The sequence below is a fragment of the Erythranthe guttata genome, chromosome 3, assembly GCF_056151865.1.
Source record: "Erythranthe guttata isolate IM_541 chromosome 3, IM_541, whole genome shotgun sequence".
Lineage (NCBI taxonomy): Eukaryota > Viridiplantae > Streptophyta > Magnoliopsida > Lamiales > Phrymaceae > Erythranthe > Erythranthe guttata.
Genome location: NC_142535.1, coordinates 5,258,353 through 5,285,247, shown reverse-complemented (window position 1 = coordinate 5,285,247; position 26,895 = coordinate 5,258,353). Strand labels below are relative to the sequence as shown.

At 36.5% G+C, this 26,895-nt stretch overlaps 2 long non-coding RNA genes across 2 annotated transcripts; both read right to left on the bottom strand.

Moving 5' to 3' along the window:
- Nucleotides 1–4,784: 4,784 nt before the first annotated feature.
- Nucleotides 4,785–25,216, bottom strand: LOC148771612 (uncharacterized). The gene is made up of 2 exons (XR_016030238.1): nt 24,401–25,216; nt 4,785–5,512 (listed from the first exon to the last, which is right to left on the bottom strand). It is a non-coding gene; the product is annotated as an uncharacterized LOC148771612 (long non-coding RNA).
- LOC148771613 (uncharacterized) lies at nt 7,448–12,102 on the bottom strand. The gene is made up of 2 exons (XR_016030237.1): nt 11,883–12,102; nt 7,448–11,770 (listed from the first exon to the last, which is right to left on the bottom strand). It is a non-coding gene; the product is annotated as an uncharacterized LOC148771613 (long non-coding RNA).
- Nucleotides 25,217–26,895: the final 1,679 nt, after the last annotated feature.

Below are 26,895 nucleotides of genomic sequence, written 5' to 3'. Positions count from 1 at the left end.
TACTTCTCGAAGTACGTAATTTGCGGTAGTTGGGTCGAGGCACTTAAGATAGGGGAATGAGAACCCTCGTTTATAAAGTTTTTCTCACACTATTTCGAAGCGAGCGGCTCTTGTTTTTAACTTCCGTGCTTCGGTGAGGTCAGTTGGGAGTTCTCCCTTCTTGAGATACTTTATGATTGGAGTGAACCAGCATGGTTCGTCCTCCTCGTTGTAATGTACTTCATCGGTTGAAGTTATCTCCGGCTGAGGCGAGATGAGAAGTGTCACCTTCCGACTTCCAATGCTTGTCATGGAGCTTCCAAGCCTAGCTAATTTGTCCGCATGGATGTTATTGGAGCGAGGTACTTGTCTTATCTCTTAGCTCTCGAACTTGGATAACAGAGTGTGCGTGAGAGCCAAATATTTGGCCATGGAGTCTTCTTTGGCCTTGTAAATTCCAAGTACTTGGTTAACGACGAGCTGAGAGTCGCTTTGGATTAGGAGCTTACGCGCTCCGGCTTCTAAGGTGAGGCGGAGTCCTGCTATCAGTGCTTCATACTCAGCGACATTGTTTGAAGTTGTGAATTCGAATCGTTGAGCATATTCGAATTCATCTCCGTCGGGGTTCGTTAGTACGATACTCGCGCCACCTCCTGTGGCTGTGGAAGATCCATCAACGTTGACCGACCAAGTGGGGAGAGAGGTGATCTCTTCTACTGAGGTCATTTCGACTAAAAAGTCGGCCAAAACTTGCGCCTTGATGGCGGGGCGGGGTTTGAATTCTACTCCGTACTCACTCAGCTCTATCGCCCATTTGGTTAACCGCCCGGATGTCTCGGGACTCCTTAATATCTGTTTCAGGGGGTAATTGGTGAGAACCACCACTTGATGTGATTGGAAGTAAGGTCGGAGTTTTCAAGCTGCGTTAATGAGGGCAAGAGCGAGCTTCTCCATATTGGTATAGCGTTGTTCGGCTCCTTGGAGGGCGCGACTTATGTAGTATAGGGGTTGGTGACCTTTTCCTCCATCTCGGATGAGGACTGCGCTGATGGCATCAGTTGAGGTAGCTAAGTACAGTAGTAGGGTGTCTCCGGGCTGAGGTTTTGTAAGCAATGGTGGTGATGCGAGATATGACTTCAGCTCAATGAATGCCTTTTGACATGCTTCATCCCATTCAAACTTTTTTTCTCCCCTTAAAATCTTGAAGAAGGGGAGAGTCTTGTCTGCTGATCTTGAAATGAATCTACTCAAAGACGCCAAACAACCGTTAAGCTGTTGGACTTTCTTAATAGATGTTGGTGGAGCCATTGAGGTGATGGCTTTGATTTTCGTGGGATTAGCATCGTTCCCACAGACGGCGCCAAAATGATGATGCTAATTGCTTAGATCACTTGGGGTAGTGTAGAAAGCGAGTTGGGAGAGCAAAGCGGATCAGTAGCTTGACACTTGATGATCCTGAGGTCCCTGCGAAATGAACACACGTGAACTGAGCCGGGGGTTGATCCGGCGGAAACCCCTCCGACGCTCAAGTCAGATGTACGGATCGTGGAGATGTGGAGAGAATAAAACTCTAGATTGTTGGTGAATAATAGAACGTACCTTAACAAATGAGTAAAACATCTATTTATATGTCGTTGATTGGGTTGGACTTACTTTGTTGGGCCCAAGCCTTATTTTGAAGGTGCTTGGACTTTCGTGTAGTGGGCCCAATTGTAGATGCCTGGGCTTTCGTGTATTGGGCCTAATTATTAGATAAATTAGGGGCCCATTGGGTCGGCCCAATTAGATATATCATTAGATATACATATTGTTTATTTATATAAGAAAATGTAAATTTTATTTTGTATTTGGAGCCCCAAGTATAGTAAACATAATTTTGGGGGCCCTAATTATAATACCATAATCACATGCCTAAGTTGACTATAGACTAGAAATTATAAGGCTGAGAAATAGTTTGATTCATATACCATAGTTTTTATGAGTTTTAATACTGACAAACAAGTAGGTCAATTTTATAAGGCCTCGTTTGGTTGGCGAGATTTGTCATTATTAACGAAATAGTTGGGTTTTATTTCATGTTTGGTATCCCAATAACTTTGCCGGATCGACCTGCAAATATTGTGTTATCATAGCTTATCTTGCCTTCTAGGCATATTTTTCATTGAATCAACGGAGGTCCAATAATATAATTTGATTTCATTAGATTATTTAATTTTATGTTAGTTAATCTTATCTTGACAACCAAACGAGACCTAAGTAAATTAATTAGGGTTTATTAGGGATAACCCCCTTGTTCATATTTTCTAATGAGGTAGATCCAATTAATTTTTCCCTTTTTGATATACACCCAAATATGCCAACTTGGCACAATATATTATTTATTTCCCATTTAATACCCCTGCTTTATTTTTGAACGGCATTTATTTCCTTAACTACGTGATATGAGATTACTGATTCGTTGCCTAAAATCACGGAATAAAATTACGTGAGTATATTGGTGGTTTCATCGGTTTCATCTGCACCTGCGCCGCCACCAGCACCTCCACCGCCACCACCTCCGCCTCCAAGATCGTCACCTCCACCTAGACCTCGACCGGCGCCACCTCCGCCTCCAAGGGTGCGACACTCAATTTAGGAGTGAAGCCAAGTAACTTAAATGGCCAATATCGTTGTTATCGCCGTTGGCCACCGGCGGCCGCCTCCGTCAATTCTCAGATATAGGGTTCTGATGATTTTTCGGCCCATAGTCGATGAACGAGATTCATAGTCGAATTAGATCTATGGGATAGTATATTAAATGAATAGTCTATTAATATTAAAACACAAATCCTCCACCGTCACGTCTCAGATCTAGGGTTTTGATGATTCTTCGGCCCATATTTTCGGCCCATAGTCGATTAACGAGATCCATGGTCGAATTAGATCTATGGGATAGTCTATTAAATGATACGGGATAGTCTATTGATATTAAAACATATATCCGTCGCCGTCACTTCTCAAATCTAGGGCTCTGATGATTTTCTGTCCCATTGTCGATTAACGAGATCCATAGTCGAATTAGATCAATGAGATAGTCTATTACATGATATGGGATAGTCTAACAATATTAAAACACAAATCCGCCGCCATCACTTCTCAGATCTAGGATTTTGTTGATTCTTCGGCCCAATAGTCAAATAACTAAACCCATAGTCGAATTAGATATATGGGATAGTCTATTAAATGATATGAGATAGTCTATTAATTTTAAAACACAAATCCGCCGCCGTGACTTCTCAAATCTAGGGTTTTGATGATTCTTCGGCCCATAGTCGATTAACGAGATCCATAGTCAAATTATATCAGTGGGATAGTCTATTAAATGATATGGGATAGTCTATTAATACAGATGTAATTCGACTATGCATCTCGTTAATCAACTATGGGCCGAAGAATTATCAAAACCCTAGATTTGAGTAATCCTAGATTTGAGTAACCCTAGATTGGAGCAGTGACGGCGGCGGCGGCGGCGACCAACGACGATATCACTCCTAAATTGATTGTTACGACCTTGGAGGCGGGAGCGGCGGAGGTCTTGGTCGTTTTTGGCGGTCTTGGAGGTGGAGGTGGTCGGATGTGGTGGTGGTGGAGGACTAGGCGGTGGTGGAGGTGTTGCTTATGGCCAATATCGTTGTTATCGTCGTTGGCCAACGGCGACAACGGTGACGGAGGTGGCGGCGGTCGGAGGTGGAAGCGGCGAACCCGGCGGGAAAATAGAGAGGGATTTGATATAATTTCAAAAAGAAAAGTAACGTGATTTTTGGGATTTGATTGATGGTACTGATGGAATCTAGAAAAATATGGATTTTTATCAAAATGACAAATTTGAGTTTGGATCTACCTCTATTTTTTCTAATGGACCCAATTAATTAACCGGGTATTCCATAATCACGAAGCAGCTAAAAGTCACCAAAACACTTGCTATAAAAAGCTTAGTTACTAGCAAAAACTTCCTTACTTGTTTCAATCATTGATTTCCCTTTTTTTTTTTTTTCTTTTCATTACATAACTGATAAAGGAAATACCAAAGTCGTCTCGGAGACAAATCAAAGAGAAAATAAATTTCATTAAATAAGGTAACTGATACTTGCACATTTACACACAAACAAATCTTGATCAAATAACAATCTGCAAACGACAATTTCACGCACTAGAAATTCCCACGTAGTAGAAATCGCGATAGATTTTAAACATCCTCAAAAAAAGCAGAGCAGCAAATGTAATATATCTCCTCGTAAGAATCACAACATGCGAGCAGAAACCAAGGCCCTAAGAGTCAACCTCAAATACGGCAGTCACTTGACAACAGTTATGATATTAAGCCTAATGTGCAACTGAACGAGGTTTATTATTCTGAGATGCATAGTGCCAACTTAGATTGCCTAGAAAAATTGCATATAAGACCACTTCAAGATTTATACTAGTCACTTGATCTGCACAAGAAGCAGGTTCCGCACGCATTATCTGACCAACTAAAAGCACAAACAATTCCAGTTGCAAAATAACAGAAAACCCGAGAGAAATAACATCCAACACTTTTACGACTACTTTCAAATCCAAGGCAAGAAAGAAACAAAACTCTGTGCAGAAACAAAAGAACACCATACATGAAGACACAAGGGGGGTTCTTATTGCAAGTCATGGTCTCATATTTTGTAGTGAAGTTCACGAGTCAAGTTAATATGATAAAAGTGTCTCATGGAATCGAGAAATTCATGATAGGGATTAAGTGAAGACTACCAAAGAAAAATAAAGTAAATACAAAATCACAGCTCCGGAAAAGCGAACCACCCAAGGATAAAAAGTTAATAACCAACAAGTAAAAGAAGAGTCCAAAATTCTCGACACATTGTAGGCAAAAGTTCAGTTATGAATAAGATTTTCAGCCTCTAGTTTAAAGCCCAAAAAATATCAATGTCATCATTCGTTTTAGAAATCATACCAAATTGCAATTATACTAGATTACGTAGAAAAGTGAATTTTCGGACAAATAGAGACTTCAGAAACTAGTGAACCTAGGATGGCATGTTAATTAAGAAGAATGCAAGAAACAGATTTAAAATGCCACTTTTATTGAAAATAAATTTTATATTCAGCAAGTTTATGAAAATATAAAACAAAAATTCAAATCCAAATCAGTACATTATAGTTTATAATTTATGATTACATAACTCTGGATCACTAGAATCCTAAAAAATTAGAGGAAGAACGTATAAAATAGATTATAGGTAGCAGAGATGAGAGAATTTTATCCTTGGTACCGTCATGAATTATAGCCAAGACATTATAAACAGATAAAATCTAGCAGATAATCATCCATAAATTATAAATTATAATTTAAATAATTCTATTCAAGATTAGAAAATTTAATAAATTAAAGATTATAGATTATTCAATTATAAAAGGGGGGTAGAGCTATAAATATGCCATTATGATTACCTTAAATCTTGCTAAGGAAATTGAGAAACCAGCATAACACCATCAACTCAGCAACCTGGAGCTCTGGGGGGTACTAGGAAGACGAACTGGAACATATACCTTGTTTACTGAACAATAAATATACAACCAAACGAGCCACAAAAAGAAACCAGAGGACATGCAGAGAAAGTTCAAGAAGCCACACGTAATTCGATTATACATTACTAAGTCTATATGTAAAAAAATGAAAAAAGTTAACTCGGATTTTTGAGAGAACTATATAATCTCCATGCTTTTTTTTCGCATAAAAAGTTAACTAATCTTGGCAAGTAGGAATGATATCAAAATTTATTAATAATTAATAATTAATCAAACCAGTTTAGACAGAAATAGGACAGACAACTCACATACTTGCAGCGCTAAAACAGATTGTCGTCAACATTAAAAACACAAAGAGCAATTCAGACTAATATTTGGTATCAACACATTCATTACCAGAGACAGATTCATCTGCTGCATAAATAGGGTATCTTCAAGAAATTCATCAACCAAGAAACGTAAATAGGGTCAATAGCCCTTCACATGAACAGAACAGGCCATAATGTAAAGTCTTTCAAAGTGTTGACCCAAACCACCAGAATATAATAGATTTAGTTAAGGATCAAGAATCTTCAAAGATAACCATAAAACACAACAAATTAAAGCAACACATATGTAACAAACACAACCCAAAAACTCCAACGAACAAACTGCCGACAACAGAAATCACTAAACAAATGGAGGATGTTCGATTAAACGAGTCCCCGCAAGAAGGAAGCAGAGATAACACCCTTAAAAGGCCTGACAATATAAATTTCACCTTCACCAAATATGCTGGTTAATGAAGTGATGATGAACGGTCACAAAATTCCAATGACAGAGAATCGATGGAGAGCAGTTAACACGTAATAAGGCCGATCCCATCTAGGTTCTGCAGAAAAAGGCGAACAAACCCCAAAACCAGAAGAACATAGAGATCAAACAACCATAGAACTAAACTCAATGGCAGGGAAGGAGAACAGACTTGTGGAATTTTCCAAATTCGAGAGCTTTGTGACACAAACCACATTAAACAAAGACCGAGACAAACTGAAATTATTCTCAACAGCAAAGACAGATTGCCAGGGTCTTAATGCATAATCATGCATTTCAGTTCAGCCTATTTTACCACTACCACGGGTTCTGCAAAAAAGGCGAGCAAGTCCCATAACCAGAAAAACATAGTGATCAGACAAACTAATATCTAAAATCAACAGTAAGAAGGAAGAACATATTACCTGGATGATTCCAATTACACAAGAAGCATTAAAATGCAAAACGGTAAGTAAACCTATGTCTCAAGTAGAGAATAAAAATGAAGGACATATCAGAAAGCACAAGACAAAATGAAACATCAATTTAGCGAGGAGGTAATAACACACAAGGGAACAGAAGTCCTACGAAATAAATAAATCACAAAATGTGCCTTGATTGCATTAGTTGCTTTAGACAAGACTTAAACCTCAGATCCCAAAACCCCAAAACAACTGGGTTGTGAGGCGAGCAAACACCAAAACCCCAAAACCCCAAAACCCCTCCTCCTTTACCCGGGCTTGGGACCGGCTGTGCTGAGCAAATAAAATATTGCAGGCACAGGCGGAGTTACAAGAATAAACCTATATACAACTACCAACACTAAAACACCCACATAATCCACACATAGATAAGCAAGGATATTGTACATACCATTCCAGACAACAAATATTAAAAGCTTAGTTACTAAACAAAACTTTCGTACACGTTTCAATCATTCATGTCCCTTTTTTTTCCTTTTAATTATTGCGGCGAACATTACTGATGAAGGAAAAACCTCATGTGTAAAAAATTACCAAAGTCGTATCGAGGACAAGTCCAAGAGGAAATAAATTTTATCACATAAGGCAACTAATACTTACACATTTACGCAAAACTAAATCTTAATCAAATAAATTCATTGAGACTTGAAAAATGCATCACTTTAGCATATTACCAGTATTAGATAAAAACATTAACTTACAATGTGCAAATAAAAATTTCTCGCACGAGAAAATTCCCACGTAGTACAAATCACAATGAACTGACAAAGAACTGTGCAGACTGCAGAATGGTATTCCAAAGCATATTCAATAGATTTTAAACATCCTCAAAACAGCAGAGCAGCAAATCTAATGTCTCCTCGTAAGAATCACAAAATACGAGCAGAAACCGAGGCCCCAACGGCAGCCACAAATGTATCATAACATCAACAAATCCTACAAGTGCGAAATCCAACACGGGCAACTGAACCAGGTTTACTAGTCTGAGATGCATAGTCCCAACTTCAAGAATGTGTAGAAAAATTGCCAGGACAAAAAACCAAATCTTCATAGACAAACGTTAACTTGCTCAATGCATATAAGACCACTTCAAGATTTATAAAGAAAAAAAGAGATCTTCAGAATAACTACTCACTTGATCTGCAGAAGCAGCACGTTCCACACCAGTAGTGCATTATCTGACCAACTAAAATCACAAACAATTCCATTGCAGAATGACAATAAAACCGATAGAAATAACATCCGAACACTTTCACGACTGCTCCCAAAATCTAAGGCAAGAAATAATACTTTGGGAAAAAACCATGTCAAGAAACTAAAGAATACCATACATGAAGACACATGGGGGGATCTTACAGAAACTTAACTGAAGAATATTACATTAGGGCTTTATTGGGACGGCTGAACGAAGATTTGAAGGCATGGTCTTACATCACCATGGATTTCATTGTGGGGCTGCCTAAGTCTAGAAGAAAAGATGCTATTTGGATAGCGGTGAATAGGCTCACCAAGTACGGGCATTTTGTGGCCCTTACTCGCGCCATATCACGGGAGGTCACTCTTAAGTCTAGAAGAAAGGCTACTATTTGGTTAGTGGTGGATAGGCTCACCAAGTACGGGCCCATACTCGCGCCATATCACCGGAAGTTACTCTTAAGTCTAGGATGCTACTTGGATAGTGGTGGATAGGCTCACCAAGTACGGGCCCATACTCGCGCCATATCACCGGAGGTCACTCTTAAGTCTAGAAGAAAGGATGCTATTTGGATAGTGGTGGATAGGCTCACCAAGTACGGGCCCATACTCGCGCCATATCACCGAAGGTCACTCTAAAGTCTAGAGGAAAGGATGTTATTTGGATAGTGGTGGATAGGCTCACCAAGTACGGGCCCATACTCGCGCCATATCAAGGTTACTCTTAAGTCTAGGATGCTACTTGGATAGTGGTGGATAGGCTCACCAAGTACGGGCCCATACACGTGCCATATCACCAAGTGGGGCTGCCTAAGTCTAGAAGAAAAGATGCTATTTGGATAGCGGTGAATAGGCTCACCAAGTACGGGCATTTTGCGGCCCTTACTCGCGCCATATCACGGGAGGTCACTCTTAAGTCTAGAAGAAAGGCTACTATTTGGTTAGTGGTGGATAGGCTCACCAAGTACGGGCCCATACTCGCGCCATATCACCGGAAGTTACTCTTAAGTCAAGGATGCTACTTGGATAGTGGTGGATAGGCTCACCAAGTACGGGCCCATACTCGTGCCATATCACCGGAGGTCACTCTTAAGTCTAGAAGAAAGGATGTTATTTGGATAGTGGTGGATAGGCTCACCAAGTACGGGCCCATACTCGCGCCATACCACCGGAGGTTACTCTTAAGTCTAGGATGCTACTTGGATAGTGGTGGATAGGCTCACCATGTACGGGCCCATACTCGTGCCATATCACCGGAGGTCGGTTAGTCTTAAGTCTAGAAGAAAGGATGCTATTTGGATAGTGGTGGATAGGCTTACCAAGTACGGGCCCATACTCGCGCCATATCACCGGAGGTCACTCTAAAGTCTAGAGGAAAGGATGCTATTTGGATAGGGGTGGATAGGCTCACCAAGTACGGGCCCATACTCGCGCCACATCACCGGAGGTCACTCTTAAGTCTAGAAGAAAGGGTGCTATTTGGATAGTGGTGGATAGGCTCACCAAGTACGGGCCCATACTCGCGCCATATCATCGGAAGTTACTCTTAAGTCTAGGATGCTACTTGGATAGTGGTGGATAGGCTCACCAAGTATGGGCCCATACTCGTGCCATATCACCGGAGGTCGGTTAGTCTTAAGTCTAGAAGAAAGGATGCTATTTGGATAGTGGTGGATAGGCTCACCAAGTACGGGCTCATACTCGCGCCATATCACCGGAGGTCACTCTTACGTCTAGATGAAAGGATGCTATTTGGATAGTGGTGGATAGGCTCACCAAGTACGGGCCAATGCTCGCGCCCTATCACCGGATGTCACTCTTAAGTCTAGAAGAAATGATGCTATTTGGATAATGTTGGATAGGCTCACCAAGTACGGGCCCTTACTCGCGCCATATCACCGGAGGTCAATCTAAGTCTAGAGGAAAAGATGCTATTTGGATATTGGTCGATAGGCTCACCAAGTAAGGGCCCTTACTCGCGCCATATCACCGGAGATCACTCTTAAGTCTACAAGAAAGGATGCTATTTGGATAGCGGTGGATAGGCTCTCCAAGTACGGGCCCTTACTCGCGCCATATCACCGGAGGTCATTCTAAGTCTAGAGGAAAATATGTCATTTGGATAGTGGTCGATAGGCTCACCAAGTAAGGACCCTTACTCGCGCCATATCACCGGAGGTCACTCTTAAGTCTAGAAGAATTGATGCTATTTGGATAGTGGTGGATAGGCTCACCAAGTACGAGCCCATACTCGCGCCATACCACCGGAGGTCACTAAGTATAGAAGAAATGATGCTATTTGGATAGTGGTCGATAGGCTCACCAAGTAAGGACCCTTACTCGCGCCATATCACCGGAGGTCACTCTTAAGTCTACAAGAAAAGATGCTATTTGGATAGCGGTGGATAGGCTCACCAAGTACGGGCCCTTACTCACGCCATATCACCGGAGGTCATTCTAAGTCTAGAGGAAAAGATGTCATTTGGATAGTGGCCGATAGGCTCACCAAGTAAGGGCCGTTACTCGCGCCATATCACCGGAGGTCACTCTTAAGTCTAGAAGAAATGATGCTATTTGGATAGTGGTGGATAGGCTCACCAAGTACGGGCCCTTACTCGTGCCATATCACCGGAGTTCACTCTAAGTCTAGAGGAAAAGATGTTATTTGGATAGTGGTCGATAGGCTCACCAAGCAAGGGTCCCTTACTCGCGCCATATCACCGGAGGTCTCTCTTAAGTCTAGAAGAAGGATGTTATTTGGATAGTGGTGATAGGCTCACCAAGTACGGGCATTTTGTGGCCCTTACTCGCGCCATATCACGGGAGGTCACTCTTAAGTCTAGAGGAAAAGATGCTATCATTGAAAGAAGACCTAAATACCTTGCCAAATAAATTATCATTCAAAGAAGACCTAGACAATAAGGCAAAGAAAAGAAACATATAACAGAGGGTCCCGATAATTAGACTGTCAGGCAGGACGGCTAAATAAACTATCATCCCGCTTAGTCAATAGGTAATCCTGTCCAAAGGGTCCAAAATGAGGAGGATGAGGGAGGGAGAGAGAGAAAGCGAGATCGAACAATATATGGAACTGACCCTACTTTATTACCACACCTATGGAACAACACAGTCCAAAGCAACGGCCGAAGGTTGAGGAATATCATATTGCGAGCAAACATCTTACATGGTAACCAAACTTCTCACAACTTCACACAAAATAAAAACAAAACCAGGATAAGGATAAAATACTCAAACTTGAAGCTCTGTCTTCTACAAAAAAATCATATTTTAACTATATCCGTCGAAGTCTATGCCATCTCATATAAGAAAACCAAATCAAAGGACCATCAGACACCGAACAGAGAGAACATAATCAAAACTCAAACAATCGGAAAACAGAGAAAATAGGGGGCCATAACCAAACATCATACCACATGCCGTATCAAAATCATCCAAATAAGAACAGGAAATCTTAAAAACATATGGTCATATAAACAAGAAATCTGAAAATTGAATGAGAAGGATGATGATTGCATAAGAATATATCAACATATTACAGAATCAGAAACAAAAGAAAAATCGATAAGCTAATTATTAAATCACAAAATAAATTATCTTCCTGTCGTCAGATCCAACCGGGATCTCTAGCTTAAGCAATTGGCGATCCTATCCACATAATCCAGGTGTGCATAAGCTTTAGTAAAATCAGATCAATCGTTCTAGTTGCACAATTAGCTCAGCTCCATAAAATAAAGATGAAACCTTTCCTAAAACCATAAACAAAAAGTACCAAATAGTGATTTAAAAGATACATTAAAAAATTTTACTCAGCAGAACAGAGAGAAGGTTTACCATATAACAAATTGTCATATAACATACCTTCGCCGAAGAATCTTTTTCAAACCAGGTTGAGCGAAAATTAAATCAGCCGATTAGCAAACCCTAGAACCACGCCGGATCAAAAAATCACACACAGAAAACCAAACCGGAATCACAATCAAACAGCCTCGCAAAGATATGCCGGCGAATCCACGAAGATCCGATTAATCAGACCGGCAAAATAACCCCAAATAAAATCAAATCCGAATCACAATCAGACGGTTTTATAGCGACGACGATACATACATAAACATAATCGCATAACCGAAGACCATACCTAAATACCCAGCCGAATCAAAAAATCACCAAAAGAAAACCCAATCAAACGGCTTCGGAAAGATACGGCGGCGAATTCATGACGATCCGATTTTCAGACCCGCAAATTAACCCCAAATAAAATCAAATCAAAGAAAAAAACATGCGACGGATAACCGCCGCTGATTGGATGGAATTGCGCAGGTTGACATATATAATCTCTAAGAAGACGAAACGATAGATACACAACCAAACTCTGGCGAAAGAATGAGGGGATGGGTATATATAGAAGAGTCGGTGATGAGTGGACGGCTCAGATTAATCTCATCGGAGGGTCAGAAAAGAGTTACGTATCCTTCTCGGTTACGGATATTACTATTTTATTCTTTTTTTAATAATAATAATAATAATAATAATAATAATAATAATAATAATAATAATAATAATAATAATAATAATAATAATAATAATAATAATAATTATTATTATAATAATAATAATAATAATAATAATAATAATAATAATAATAATAATAATAATAATAATAATAATAATAATAATAATAATAATAATAATAATAATAATAATAAAGGTTATTTGAGAAACCCAATGTTTGAAAAACGGATCGGACATAGAACCGGATAGCCTATTGGGTCGCGGTTGGACCGGTTCAACCGAGGTCCAATCGGGTTTTTTAGTATTTTCTATTTTTAATTATTTGCGATTAATTATAATATATTTTCTTTATATAATGTATTTTAATATTCATCATTAATTTCTATTCAACAGTTATTAATAATTTATCAAACATCTACAGGCTACAAAACAGTACATAATTTAATTTATATTTAAAATTAATATTAATATATTTTTTCATACTCTTTTAAATTAACCTTTTTTTATTTGTGTATTTCATTAATATCCGTCGCTACTACTAATATACTATAGTAAAATAAAATAAAATACAATGAAAAAATTCTCGCCCACCAAGCATAAAATCCTTTACTTTTCTCTTTTTCCGCTTCTTTCTTCCCCAATCACCACCACCCATCAAAACCACAACATCTTGAGAGTCATGACTTAGCCTGAGAACTAGCGCTACTCAAGCCCTCTGCCTGATGTAGCGGCACTTTTGACCGATTTTTTTCAATTTTCGTTTTTTTTTCTTCTTCCTCCCCTATCTTACTCAGATCTACTATTGACTTCACAAAAAACCGCTTTTTAGCCGGTTTCCGGTTTGCGGTTCAACCGGCCAAAAATCCGGTTTTACCATTTAAACCGGTTTTTTGCAACTTTGGGGTTTATAGTGCCAACCGGACCGGACAAGGCAGCGGTTCGCAGTTAAACCGGTCGAACAGGCCGGTCCGGTCCGGGTTTCAAAACATTGGAGAAAACCCCTTCATATGCCTTTTGCGGTTAATATAGAGTAAAAAAAATTGGGGTTATTTGATAAAAACCCCTCATTGAATTTTGACTTCTTGATAAATCCATGTTTTGTAATTGATTTTTGACATAAATTCAATCAATCCAAAATATCTTATATGCCTCAATAACTATTCCAATAAATAAAAAAAAAATATTTTGATAAATGCAAATCTGCCCCAATTAATAGCACCAAAAAATCCTCCAAACAATCATGCCCCAAAATCACACTCTAAATCCAGTCGAAAATTATCGTTTGTCCACCGTTTACACCAAACCCACCAACGGAGATTGTTGTTCTAATGAAGAAATAAATTAGACACTAAAAGCGCATTTTTTAGGAAGCCACAGTTATTTGTTAGCACGACAAGATGGTTTAAAAATCAGCGACGAAAATTAATGAATGTAATGTGTTTGTTGATTTAAACCGATTAGTTGAAAATTGCAATTAATTTACATGATTGTTCTTCGTTTATTCTGCATGTGCTTCTCGTCATTCCGAAATTATTCCAGGAACGAGAAAATCGAAGACACGTGAAAACCACTTTGTATAAACAGCTATATAAACATAAAAACCAATCTGTATAAACAACTATAAACATGAAAATCACTATGTATGAACAGCTATATAAACATGAAAATCACTCTGTAAACAGCTATATAAACATGAAAATCACTCTGTATAACAACTATGTAAACATGAGAACCACTCTGTGTAACATCTATGTAAACATGAAAATCACTATGTATAACACCTATGTAAACATGAGAACCACTCGGTACAACAACTATGTAAGCATGAAAAACACTATGTACAACAGCTATGTAAACATGAAAACCAATATGTATAATAACTATGTAAACATTAAAACCACTATGTATAATTACAAATTCGCTTTCTTGCTCGGATAAACAACAACATAACGTTCAAGCAAAACAAATATGTTCATACATCTACAATTCTCTCGAAATAACTTCTGATTGAGATGTTGGTTTCCGATAATCCATTGAAGACTGATATTTGTTGTGGTTGATAACTTTATAAAGTAAATCGAATAACATTAACCCCTAACACCGCCACAGATCTCTATAGTGCCAAGCATTACTCTAAAAAAACGCAGTGTCTGCGATGCTACTGTTTTTCATTTCTCTATAAATACAGTTTATGATAGTATATAAATGTCTAAGAGACTTGAATATGCGTTGACCTGATTAAGAAAAGGCTTGTAATATTTCAGATCTTGTGGAGGACAAAAATTGAAGTTAGTGTGCGTGATAATTTTGCTGTCTGAATATGTAATTGCATATTGAGAGAGAGAAAGAGAGAGATATGAGCGGGAATCTGCAATCAATGATCGGGAATCGTGGGATTAGTTAAGAACGTGTTATTTAAGATATATATGAAAAATATATTATATACCTTTTAATATCAAAAGTAAATATATATTATTTAATAATTAGGGGTAAAATGGTGATAATTAAGCATTTTTAATTAATAAAAGTTGTTTTGGATTTAGCTTAAAAATGTAAAAAAAAAAAAAAAAAAAAAACAAATTGGGGAAATATGCAATATCCCCTCAAATGGAAAATATTTTGAACTAAACTCAATTGACTATTAGAGACTTTTGCCTACACCCAAGTTTCATTCTTAATTAGTGAGACCCCCCAACCAGACATGATAAGACTAAAGTGCCCTTATGTGATTAGGTTTTTAACGTGATATAATTTATTTCACTCTTTCACTCCTCTCTCTCTCTCTCTCTCTCTTTCTCAATCTATCCTCTTCTTCTTCTTTTTTTTTTTTTTCCTTTTTTCATCTTTCTCCAGATCTGTATACCGCTGACGCCCTCCTTCATCTTTTTCACACCACCGCCGTAGTCCACTCACCATAGCCACCGTTGTTCGTGCACTCACCATAGCCATCTCGATTTCTCTCTCTTTACACCACCATCGTCTCCACATAGATTTGTACACAACCATTACCGTCGCCGCTCGTTGCCGTCGCCTCCTCCTTCGTTTCCACGTAAGGCTCTTTCTCTCTTTTTCGTTATCTTTCTCATTTTTTTATTTCTTTTTTCAGATTTGTCCACCACCACCACTGTCGCCGCCTCTCTCACTCTCTTTCCTTCACCACCGCCACCATCGCCGTTGTCGTCGATTCCCCATGACTCTCTTTCGTTATTTTTCTATCTTTATTTATGTATTTTTCGATTTTTCTTTTCAGATCTGAACAACAGCAGTAACATGACTATAGTCATGTTCGAATATGACTATAGTCATATTTATGTATTTTTCGAATATGACTGTAGTCATATTCGAATATGACTATTATATTGTTGAATATGACTATAGTCATATTCGAATATGTTCTATCTTCTCGGTTTCAAGTTGACTTCTAATAACTAGATTCAAAATTATTATTTTTTGTGTGGATTTTGATAGGATTGTTTTCGTAAACAATTGAGAATCTTTGTTGCCACACTATATAATCGGAATTTTTAAGTTGAAAATGTAAAAAAATTGCAATATAAAGAAAGAATATGTCTACATAGTCACATATAGTCATATTCAACTATAGTCATATTCAGATTTGCAAATCTGTCGAGAAAAAAAATTCAATTAAAAAAAATTATAAAAAATATTTTTATTAAAAAAAATATTAAAAAATAAGAATAAATAAAAAATGACAAAATCCGAAAATAATACAAAATAAAAAAGTCATTTTTTTTATTTGGTAGCAAATTTTTAGGAATTTGGAAGCAGATTTTTAGGAATTAGATTATTGTTATGTAAAGAGAGAAAAAATGAATAATTGAGACTAATTATGCTAATTATCACAAAGAAAGATTTAAGGGGTGGACATATCACCATTTATCATCTATATGAGGGGTTTATTGCTAATGACCCCAAAAAAATTAAGCTCATTATAATGACACTTACGTAATGGAGGCTTTTGTCAAATTTTCCCAAAAAAAATTGCTTTTTGAGATAGATTCCAAGTTTTATTTACCAGTTTTTTTTTTTTTGTTTTTTTTTTTATTACGGGTTCTCTATAAATACCCTTATGTATTGACTTGTATAAATCCAATTTTACTTTATCTATTTGACAAAACCTATAATTTAATATTCAATTATAATGATTCAGTTATATGCTCTTTCTTTTCTATTGCAATGTGTAATGATACTTTAATTAGTCCATTGCTAATTTATTATGTGGGCAGAATTTGAACTCCATTTTTGTAGAAATATTATTTTTGTGATTATCATATTTTTCTACCAAAATTTGATTTTATAATTTTTGGGATCAAAATTGACATCAAAAGGTCGCTGAAGAATATCTTACAGCTGCCATGGAGGCTGCTGATGTTAAAGGGAATGGGAAAAAATTCATGGGGCAGGAAGTTGATTTGTTCATAAGAGATAGGCTGCTCTAAATGACTTTGACCGGTTCACATTGATGCTTGCAAAGATCAATAAGGCAGGGTTGTTCGACAGATGTGAATCTTAAGAAAAGAGACCCCTGTTTGAGTATTATAGTTTCCGATCGTTAAGATTTTGTAGGATTTTGAAACTTTTATTGGCTTATGTAAACCCTTTTCTTGAATTTGTTAACAAAATGGAAAGTCTTTGAATTTTTTTCGTATTTACCATTTGAACTTGCTTGGAAATTAATTTTCTCCAAAAAACAAATTGGGATCAGGCTTCGCCTAAAGTCGATCGGATCTGCGGGATAAGTGTTCCTGGTCTGACTTGGAGTCGCAATTGTTGCCCACAAATATAGATGCAGGCCCGGCTAACAGAAGAGTCGGGGTCGACGACGCTTACAAAGAATAGTGGATTTCGAATTCTCATGAGTAATGAATAGTGGATGATGCTAGAATAGTGGGTCGATCATAGCGCTTATAGTGAATAGTGGATTTTCAGTGAATATTGGATTTCAAATTCAGACAGTCCATAGTGGATTACGTTAATTTCACAATGAATTTTACGTTTTCTTTATATATGATTGTCGATAAATTTTGACGAGTGTGTATCCGATTTTATTTTTTTGGTAAACCTGCTGGATTTATTTTTAAAACTGAAATTAGAAAAAAAAAATTATAAAAAAAATACATAGTGGATTACATTAATTAAATAGTGGATTTCGATAAGTATGTAGTAGATTTCGATTTGTTAAACCTGCTGGAAAAAAAATATTATATTTAAAAAAACAATTTAAAACCAAAAAGATATTTAAAAACATTAAAAAAAATTATTTCAAAAAAATCAAAATAAAAAACATAAAAAATATAATTATGTACAAATCACAGGACTATATCAAATATGAAATTTAAAAGAAAATGCTATTTACGGTCACAAAATTGCTAATAGCGGTTTCTAACAAAACCCCCCAAAACTTTTAAAAATATCAAAAAAAACCCCAAAACTGCAAATAGCAAAAAAAAAGAAAAAAAATTCGAAATCAAGCTTTAAGAAGAGTTGGGCTTCGATTTTTTGATGTAATAAATTTGGGGTTATATTACATATAAATATTTATTTATGTATTTTTAAATATAATAGGGGTAAATGAAGTATTTTGTCATGGGAGGGGGTTATCCCTAAAATGAGATTAAAAATTGGATTTATCCCTCTTTAAAAATTGAATGAAGGGGTTTTGTCAAATGTTTCCATCCATTTCGTGTTAGGGAATACAAAATGCTCATGCACGAACCATGGTTCGAAAATGGTTTGTGGGAATTGTGGTTTTTTTCTTTAAAAGTTTCACATGAAATAAAGTCGCACTGCAAGCAAGTAAAACCTGCACTATGAATAGTATTTCAATTTCAAATATGAGGCCACCTCCACGCGTTTCTTTGAATTTCAGTCGCCCCCTTGTTTTGTAGTTTTAACTTTTTGACTGTTTCCAGAATATTTGGGCTCTCCGTGAGCTATAAAATAGATTGAAACTTGGACTTAAGTTTTTTTTTTCTTTTTGAGAAACTATACGGTAAATAAGTTAATAAACAATGAGATTCTATTTGAAATTAAATTAATTTAATAAATTTTAAGATGAAAAAGGTGAGTTTTCCTTATAAATAGCACACACTTGTAAATGTGAGTTTATTTGATACTACACCGGGTGATTTTTAACCATTGATGTGGTTAAATAACCACCCACTAAGCACACTTTCAAGTGGGTATATGTGATTATGTGCAGATCAACGGTTAATAATCACCCGGTGTATTTCACTGGGTGTAGCATCGAATAAACCGTAAAGACATGGAACACACTTGAGAATACAAGAAAGAACAAAATAAGAAAAAAAAAAGGTTATATTTCCTTAAACTTGAACTCGTATATTCTTATTTTGTTTGAAATCGTTTAGTATATTTACAACACGTGATCAACACGAATTGCTCTACCATATTCCTTGAACCGGTAAGGATCATAGGTTTAATATATTGCCCTCTATAAAGCTCAATTTATTTTGGAGAGGTAAAATGTTTGTGTTATACGTTTCTTATTTTGTACTATTAAATCGAGGTAAAGGAAACAAGATGCAAATAATATGGAAATACCATCTCAATTTTTCATTCCAAAAGTTTCAAAGAATTTACATCATATATATAGGGTTACGTATGGTAACCCTAATTAACTAGAGAGTGACACGTGTATTAAGAATTATTCAGTGTATTTGTGCCCTTAGAGTGAGAGTGCTCCTGTGTGGTTGGTGTAATGCTATCATGCCCCCTCGAGCCAGCTGGGAAGGGATGACGGCGAGGCTCGGACGAGGAAGAGTGAACCGAGTTGTTGATAAAGGCTTCGTGAAGATGTCTGCTAATTGGTCTTTGTTGGAAAGAAATGAGACTTCTAGTGCTTTTGCTTGAATCCGATCTTGCACAACGTGATAATCTATGTCCAAATGCTTTGTTCGGGAATGGAAGATTGGATTCTTTGAAAGGTAAGTTGCACCCAAATTATCACAAAATAGAATCGGAGGTGAAGAAGTAATCCCCTATTCCGTGAGAAGTGATTGCAGCCAAAGTAATTCACAGGTTGCATTAGCAAGAGCCTTGCCTTCAGTACTAGATCGGGCAATGGTGGACTATTTCTTTGAGCTCCAAGAGACAATACTACGACCAAAGAATACAAAATCCACCCGTAGATTATCTATCATCAGGGGAACCGCCCCAATCGCCATCCATATATGCTGTCAAGGTATGAGTTTGAGACGCCGAAGGTGAAGACCATGATCGATAGTTTGTTTCAAATAACGAAGAATCCGTTTTAGTGCATGTATATACCCAATTCACTGAGAAAGCAAGATCAGGGCGAGTGAATAATAGATATTGCAGACTTCCAACAACACCCGATATAAGGATGGATCTTCAAATGAGGGAGAATCAAAGGCGGATAATTTGGTAGGAGGTGCCATAGGACCGCTAACCCATTTGCAGTCAAACGTATTCGCTATTTGCAGAAAAGATCAAGAATGTACTTCCTTTGAGATAAAAATAGACCCGAAGAATCACGGGAACACTCCAAGCCGAGGAAATAATGCAAGTCACCCATATTTTTCACCAGAAAATCATTACTGTGGGATTTGATCAAGTTCGCAATAGCGGACGAGGAACAAAGCCAGGAGGTTGTACCATAAATACAGAATCATCATGGTGTAAGAAGGCATTCTGAATGTCTAGCTCAACAATTACACGATGTAGCAATTGACAATACTAACCTTATTGATGTCGGTTTGACCACAAGGCTGAAAGTCTTGGTATAATCCAAACCTTCTAACTGGTAGTAGCCTTTAGCTACTAATCGCGCTTTCCGGCGCTCACTAGAACCATCGACGAGAAATTTGGTTTTAAAAATCCAACGACAACCAACAATATTTTGGTTTGGAGACGACGGGACCAAGGACCACGTTTTGAGTTTTCATTGGGGCATCAAATTCATTTGCATAGCTAAACGCCATTCAGGATTTTGGTATGGTACGAATTTTAGCATTCGGACCCGTAGGTAATAGCGGAAACACCAGACAGATTATAATAAAAGTTCGACTGCACCGACGGTTGTGAAATCTCATTCTCTATCAGTATGGGATCGCTCGTATGGTTATGGACAGCTGCCATATGCCATATCACCCCAAAGAAGTACTCGAAATCTGAAGATAGATTTGAAAACAAAGTCGTGCAACGAAAAAACTGAAAACTCTGAAATTAACAAGTATCTCAGAGCAGACTATTCTATATCACCACAACCTGCGGATCAACATAACCCAGAGCAACGGTCGAGAAAAGGAAAATCAAATCTCAATTAGTAAAACAGGGATAATATTCTTCATATAAGCACAGTGGGGGAGGATACTCAAACTCGAAGCACTTTCTTCTACCCTGAAAATAACCAAACCCTGACAAGAGAAAACATTGATCCAACCCAAAATTGCATGATTATACATACAGATATGTTGCTACATAACCGAAAATTGTACGATGGACTTATCACGAGACACGTACAGTACTATATTGGTTCAAAAGAGACCCTTTTTTTCTTTTTGTGGATAAGAAATCATATATATATATTGAATAGGAAAAACAAGGAAAGCAATGGGTTCAATATCGACCTCTACCATAAATATTGAATAGGAAAAAATCGGATACAAAAACCGTTTGCAATTCCAGTTCCAAAAATTTCAGAATATAAAAATTAAGAACACCTTATAAAAATCAATAACATGAAATCCACAGATACCACAGTTGGAAAAAAGAAAAAAAAAAAAAGAACGAGATCTAAGAAAGCAAAGATTACGAGTCATTACGTTCAGAACTTATTCAACATCCATTTCATGCATGACGCAAATACTAAATTTCCATTTCTAACGAATATTTAGAAAAATGGGAAAATATCAGTTAGATATTCTCGACCCTCCTCCTTTACCCGGGCTTGGGACCGGCTGTGCTGAACAAATAAAATATTGCAGGCACAGGCGGAGTTACAAGAATAAACCTATATACAACTACCAACACTAAAACACACACATAATCACAGATAGATATAAGCAAGCAAATTGTGCATACCGTTCGAGACACAAATATTAAAACTGAGAAATAGTTTGATCCATATACGATAGTAGATCGGATAAAAGCTTAGTTACTTATAAAAACTTTTGTACTCGCTTCAATCATTGATTTCCCTTTTCTATCTTCTAATTATTGTGGAGAACATTATTGATAAAGGAAATACCTCATGTGAAAAAAATTACCAAAGTCGTGTCCAAGAGGACATAAATTTTATCAAATAAGGTAAACTAATACATATTAAATTTCACGCACTTGAAAATTCTCACATGGTAGAAATCACAATGAAAAACTGACCAAGAACTGTGCAGAATGGTAATCCAAAGCATATTCAATAGATTTTAAACATCCTAAAATAGCAGAGCAGCAAATCTAATATCTCCTCATAAGAATCACAACATGCGAGCAGAAACCGAGGCCCTAACAGTCAACTTCAAATACGGCAGCCACTTGACAACAATATTAAGTCTAATGGATCATAACATCAACAAATTCCTACACGCATGAAATCCAAAATGGGCATCTGAATGAGGTTTATTATTCTGAGATGCATAGTGCCAACTTAGCTTGCGTAGAAAAATTGCCAGGAAGGAGAGACCAAATCTTCGTAGATACAAATGACTCAATGCATATAAAACCAAAAAGAGATCTTCAAGGCCACAATAAGGAATACCACTCACTTGATCTACAGAAGACACACGTTCCACACCAGTAGTGCATTATCTGACCAACTAATAGCACAAACAATTCCAGTGCAAAATAACAGAGAAACCGAGAGAAATAACATCCTACGAAACTATGCAAACACCTTGCGAAGAAACACTCCTACGTAAATGCGAACCAACCAAAGATAAAAAGTTAAAAACCAACAAGTAAAAGAGTCAAAATTTTCGACACATAGTAGGCACAAGTTCAGTTATGAATAAGATTTTCAGCCTCTAGTTTAAAGCCCAAGAGAATATCAATGTCAACATTCGTCTTAGTAGTCATATCAAATTGCAATTTTACTAGATTACTTAGAAAAGTGAACTTTCGGATAAATAGAGACTTCAGAAACTAGTGAACCTAGGATGGCATGTTAATTAAGAAGAATGCAAGAAACAGATTTAAAATGCCACTATCGACAAGTTTATGAAAATATAAAATAAATATCCGAATTCAAATCAGTACATTATAACTTATAATTCTATGAATTATATAAATCTGGATCACTAGAATCCTAAAAAACTAGAGGAAGAACATAGAAAATAGATTATACGTAGCAGAAAGAAGTTAAAAATTAAACGCAGAACATGCAGCCTAAGCAGAGATGAGGGAATTTTATCCTTAGTAAGAGCGTTTCATATAGCTACCGTCATGAATTCTAGCCAAGATATTATAAACAGATAAAATCTAGCTGTAACCATCCATATTTTATAAATTATAATTAAAATTATCCCATCCAAGATTAGAAAATTTTATAAATTAAAGATTATAGATTATAAATTGCTAATGTCTATATGTAGAAAAATGAAAAACGTTAACTAGGATTTCTGAATAAAGTTAACTAGGATTTCATCAGTGCTTTTTGGGGATTGTGTTTCCTATTAACTAATCTTGGCAAGTAAGAATGATATCAAAATTTGCTTCGAAAGGCCAAAAAAGGGGTTTGGTTAAAGGAAATATATCCAAAAAAGGGTGATGATATAATTAATAATTAATCAAACCAGTTTAGACGGAAATAGGACAGAAATTGTGATCAACATTAAAAAAACAGAAACTCAAACCAACAAATAATATAATAACTAATAATAAATTCAGTTTAGGACACTTTTACGACTGCTTTCAAAATCTAAGGCAAGAAACAAAACTCTGTGCAGAAACAAAAGAATACCTACCATACATGAAGACACAAGGGGGGTGTCTTATTGCAATTCATGATCTCATATTTTGTAGTGAAGTTCACGAGGCAAGTTAATATGACAGAAGTGTCTCCTGGAATCGCGGGATTCATAATAGGGATTAACTGAAGACTGACAAAGAAAAATAAAGTGAATGAAAAATCACAGCTCCGGAAAAGCGAGCCACCGGAAGATAAAAAGTCAATAACCAACAAGCAAAAGAAGAGACAAAATTATTAACACATAATAGGCAGAAGTTAAGTTATGAATAAGAAAACATCAGTGTCAACAGTCGTTTTAGTAGTCATACCGAATCGCAATTTTACTAGATTACTTAGAAAAGTGAATTTCGAAAAAATAGACTTCAGCCATGCTAATTCAAGTTTATGATTCCCATCAAAACTAATGGATTGAAACTAGTGGAGCTAGGATGGCATGTTAATTAAGAAGAATGCAAGAAACAGATATAAAATGCAACTATTAAAAATAAATTTTATATTCGGCAAGTTTATGAAAATATAAAATTCAAATTCAAATTCAAAAATTAAAATCAGTACATCATAATTTATAATTTATGAATTATATAAATTTGGATCACTAGAATCCTAAAAAACTCAACAGAGAACATGCAGCCTAAGCAGATATGAGAGAATTTTATCCTTAGTGTAAGCGTATCATATAGTTACCGTCATGAATTCTAGCCAAGATATTATAAACAGATAAAATCTAGCTGCAATCATCCATAAATTATAATTTATAATTTAAATTATCCTATTCAAGATTAGAAAAGTTACTAAATTAAATATTATAAATTATTCAATTATAAAAGGAGCCTAGAGCTATAAATATGCCATTATGATTACCTTAAATCCTGCTAAGGAAATTGATCAACTCAGCAACCCAGAGCTCTAGGAGGTACTAAGAAGACGAACTCAAACATACAGCTTGTTTTACTAAACAATAAATACACAACCAAACAAGCCACAAAAAGAAACCAGAGGATATGAAGAGAAAGTTCAAGAAGCCACACGTGATTCGATTATACATTACTAAGTCTAAATGTAGAAAAATGAAAAAAGTTAACTGGGATTTTTGAGAGAACTATATAAACTCCATGTTTTTTTCGCATAAAAAAATTAACTAATCTTGGCAAAAGCACGAATGATATCACAATTTCGTGGGGTATGTTTCCTATTATCTAGGATTTTTTAGAACTATATAATCTCCATGCTTTTTTTTTCCCATAACAGTTAACTAGGATTTCATCAGTGCTTTTGGGGGAATATGTTTCCTATTAATTAATCTTGGCAGGTACTTATGATATCAAAATTTGCTTCCAAAGGCCGAAAAAAGGGTGTGATCTGGTAGAGCAATTACAACAGCACTTTATCAAACCAGTTTAGGCAGAAATAGGACAGACAAATTTCATTACAAGAAAAAAAACATAGTGATCAGACAAATAAATAACTAAAATCAACAGTAAGAAGGAAGAACAGATTGCCTGAACCTGGATGAGTCCAATTACTCTAGAAGCATTAAAATGCAAATGGTAAGTAAACCAAAATGAAACATCGAGGTACTGATGAGTTATTAGCACACAAGGGAGCAGAAGTCCTACGAAGTAAATAAATCACAAATTAGTTATCTTTCTCGTTGTGCCTTGATCCAATCAGGTGGTGATGGATATTAGCACAAAGGTAATAGAAATACTATGAAATAAACAAATCACAAAATACATCAACTTCCCCATTATGTCGTGATCCAATCAGTAGCTAATACTCTAAACCTCAAATCCAACTGCATGCAAAGTTAAGACAAAACGAAACAGACGGGGACTGGGTAAAAAACACAGAAGGTAAAAGAAGTCCAATGAAAAAAATAAATCATCAATTCGATATTCCCCATTATGTCCCGACCCAAGTAGCTTCGGATAAGACTCTAAAAACCTCAGACCGAACTTCAATTTAAAGGACAAATCAGATTAAAAAATCAGGCAACATCAGTGCAGGAAGGGGGTATTAGAACACAATATGGAAATAAATATATCACTAATTATATTATCTTCCCCATTATGTCTCGATCCGTTAGCAGCTTTTAAGAAAATACTCTAAACCTCAGATCAAACTGCATTTACCAGAGAAGAAAAAATTAAACACCTAGGTAGTGACACAAAAAGGTGATAGAATTCTTAGGAAACAAATAAATGAAAATCAGATCATCTTCCCCATTATGTCTCCCAACAATAGCTTTAAGGTAAGACACTAAACTCAGAACAACTGCAATCAATGGTCAACAGGTAGTGACACAAAAAGGTGATAGAATTCTTAGGAAACAAATAAATGAAAATTAGATCTTCCCCATTATGTCTCGATCCCAACAATAGCTTTAAGGTAAGACACTAAACTCAGAACAACTGCAATCAATGGTCAACAGAATGAAACATCCAGGTAGGGAGGGTGAACAAATCATAAATTAGTTATCTTCCTTGTTTTATATCTGTCCCACCAATGGCTTCAGACAAGACTCTAAACCTTAAATCCAAATTCATGTTAGACAAGAGAGAACAGAACATCCAGGTGGAGAAAGGATGTATTAGCACAGAACAAGAGAGTATAAGTGCCGCGAAATAAATACATCAGAAATTAGATTATCTTCCCCATTATGGATCGACTCCACCAGTAGCTTTAAGATAAGAATCTAAACCTCAAATCCAAAACTGCATGCAAAATGAAACAGACAGGGACCGGGTAAAAACACCGAAGGTAAAAGAAGTCCGATGAAATAAATAAATCATCAATTAGATCTTCCCCGTTATATCCCGACCCAAGTAGCTTCCGACAAGACTCTAAAAACCTCAGACCGAACTGCAATTCAAAGGACAAATCAGATTTAAAAATCAGGCAACATCCATGTAGGAAGGGGGGTATTAGAACACAATATGGAAATAGTAGTCCTATAAAACAAATATATCACTAATTATATTATCTTTCCCATTATGTCTCGATCCTTTAGCAGCTTTTAAGATAAGACTCTAAACCTCAGATCCAACTGCATTTACCAGAAAAGACAAAATAAAACATCTAGGTAGTGACACGAAAAGGTAATAGAATTCCTAGAGAACAAATAAATGAAAAATTAGATCATCTTCCCCATTATGTCTCGATCCCAACAATAGCTTTAAGGTGAGCCACTAAACTCAGAACTGCAAGCAACGAAACATCTAGGTAAAGAGGGGGAATTAGCGAACAAGAAGGAATAGAAGTCCTAAGAAATAAACAGATCAGAAATTAGTCATCTTCCCCATTAACTCTTTGTCCCACCAATGGCTTCAGACAAGACTCTAAACCTCAAATTCAACTGCATATCACAGACAAGAGAGAAAAAATATCCAGGTG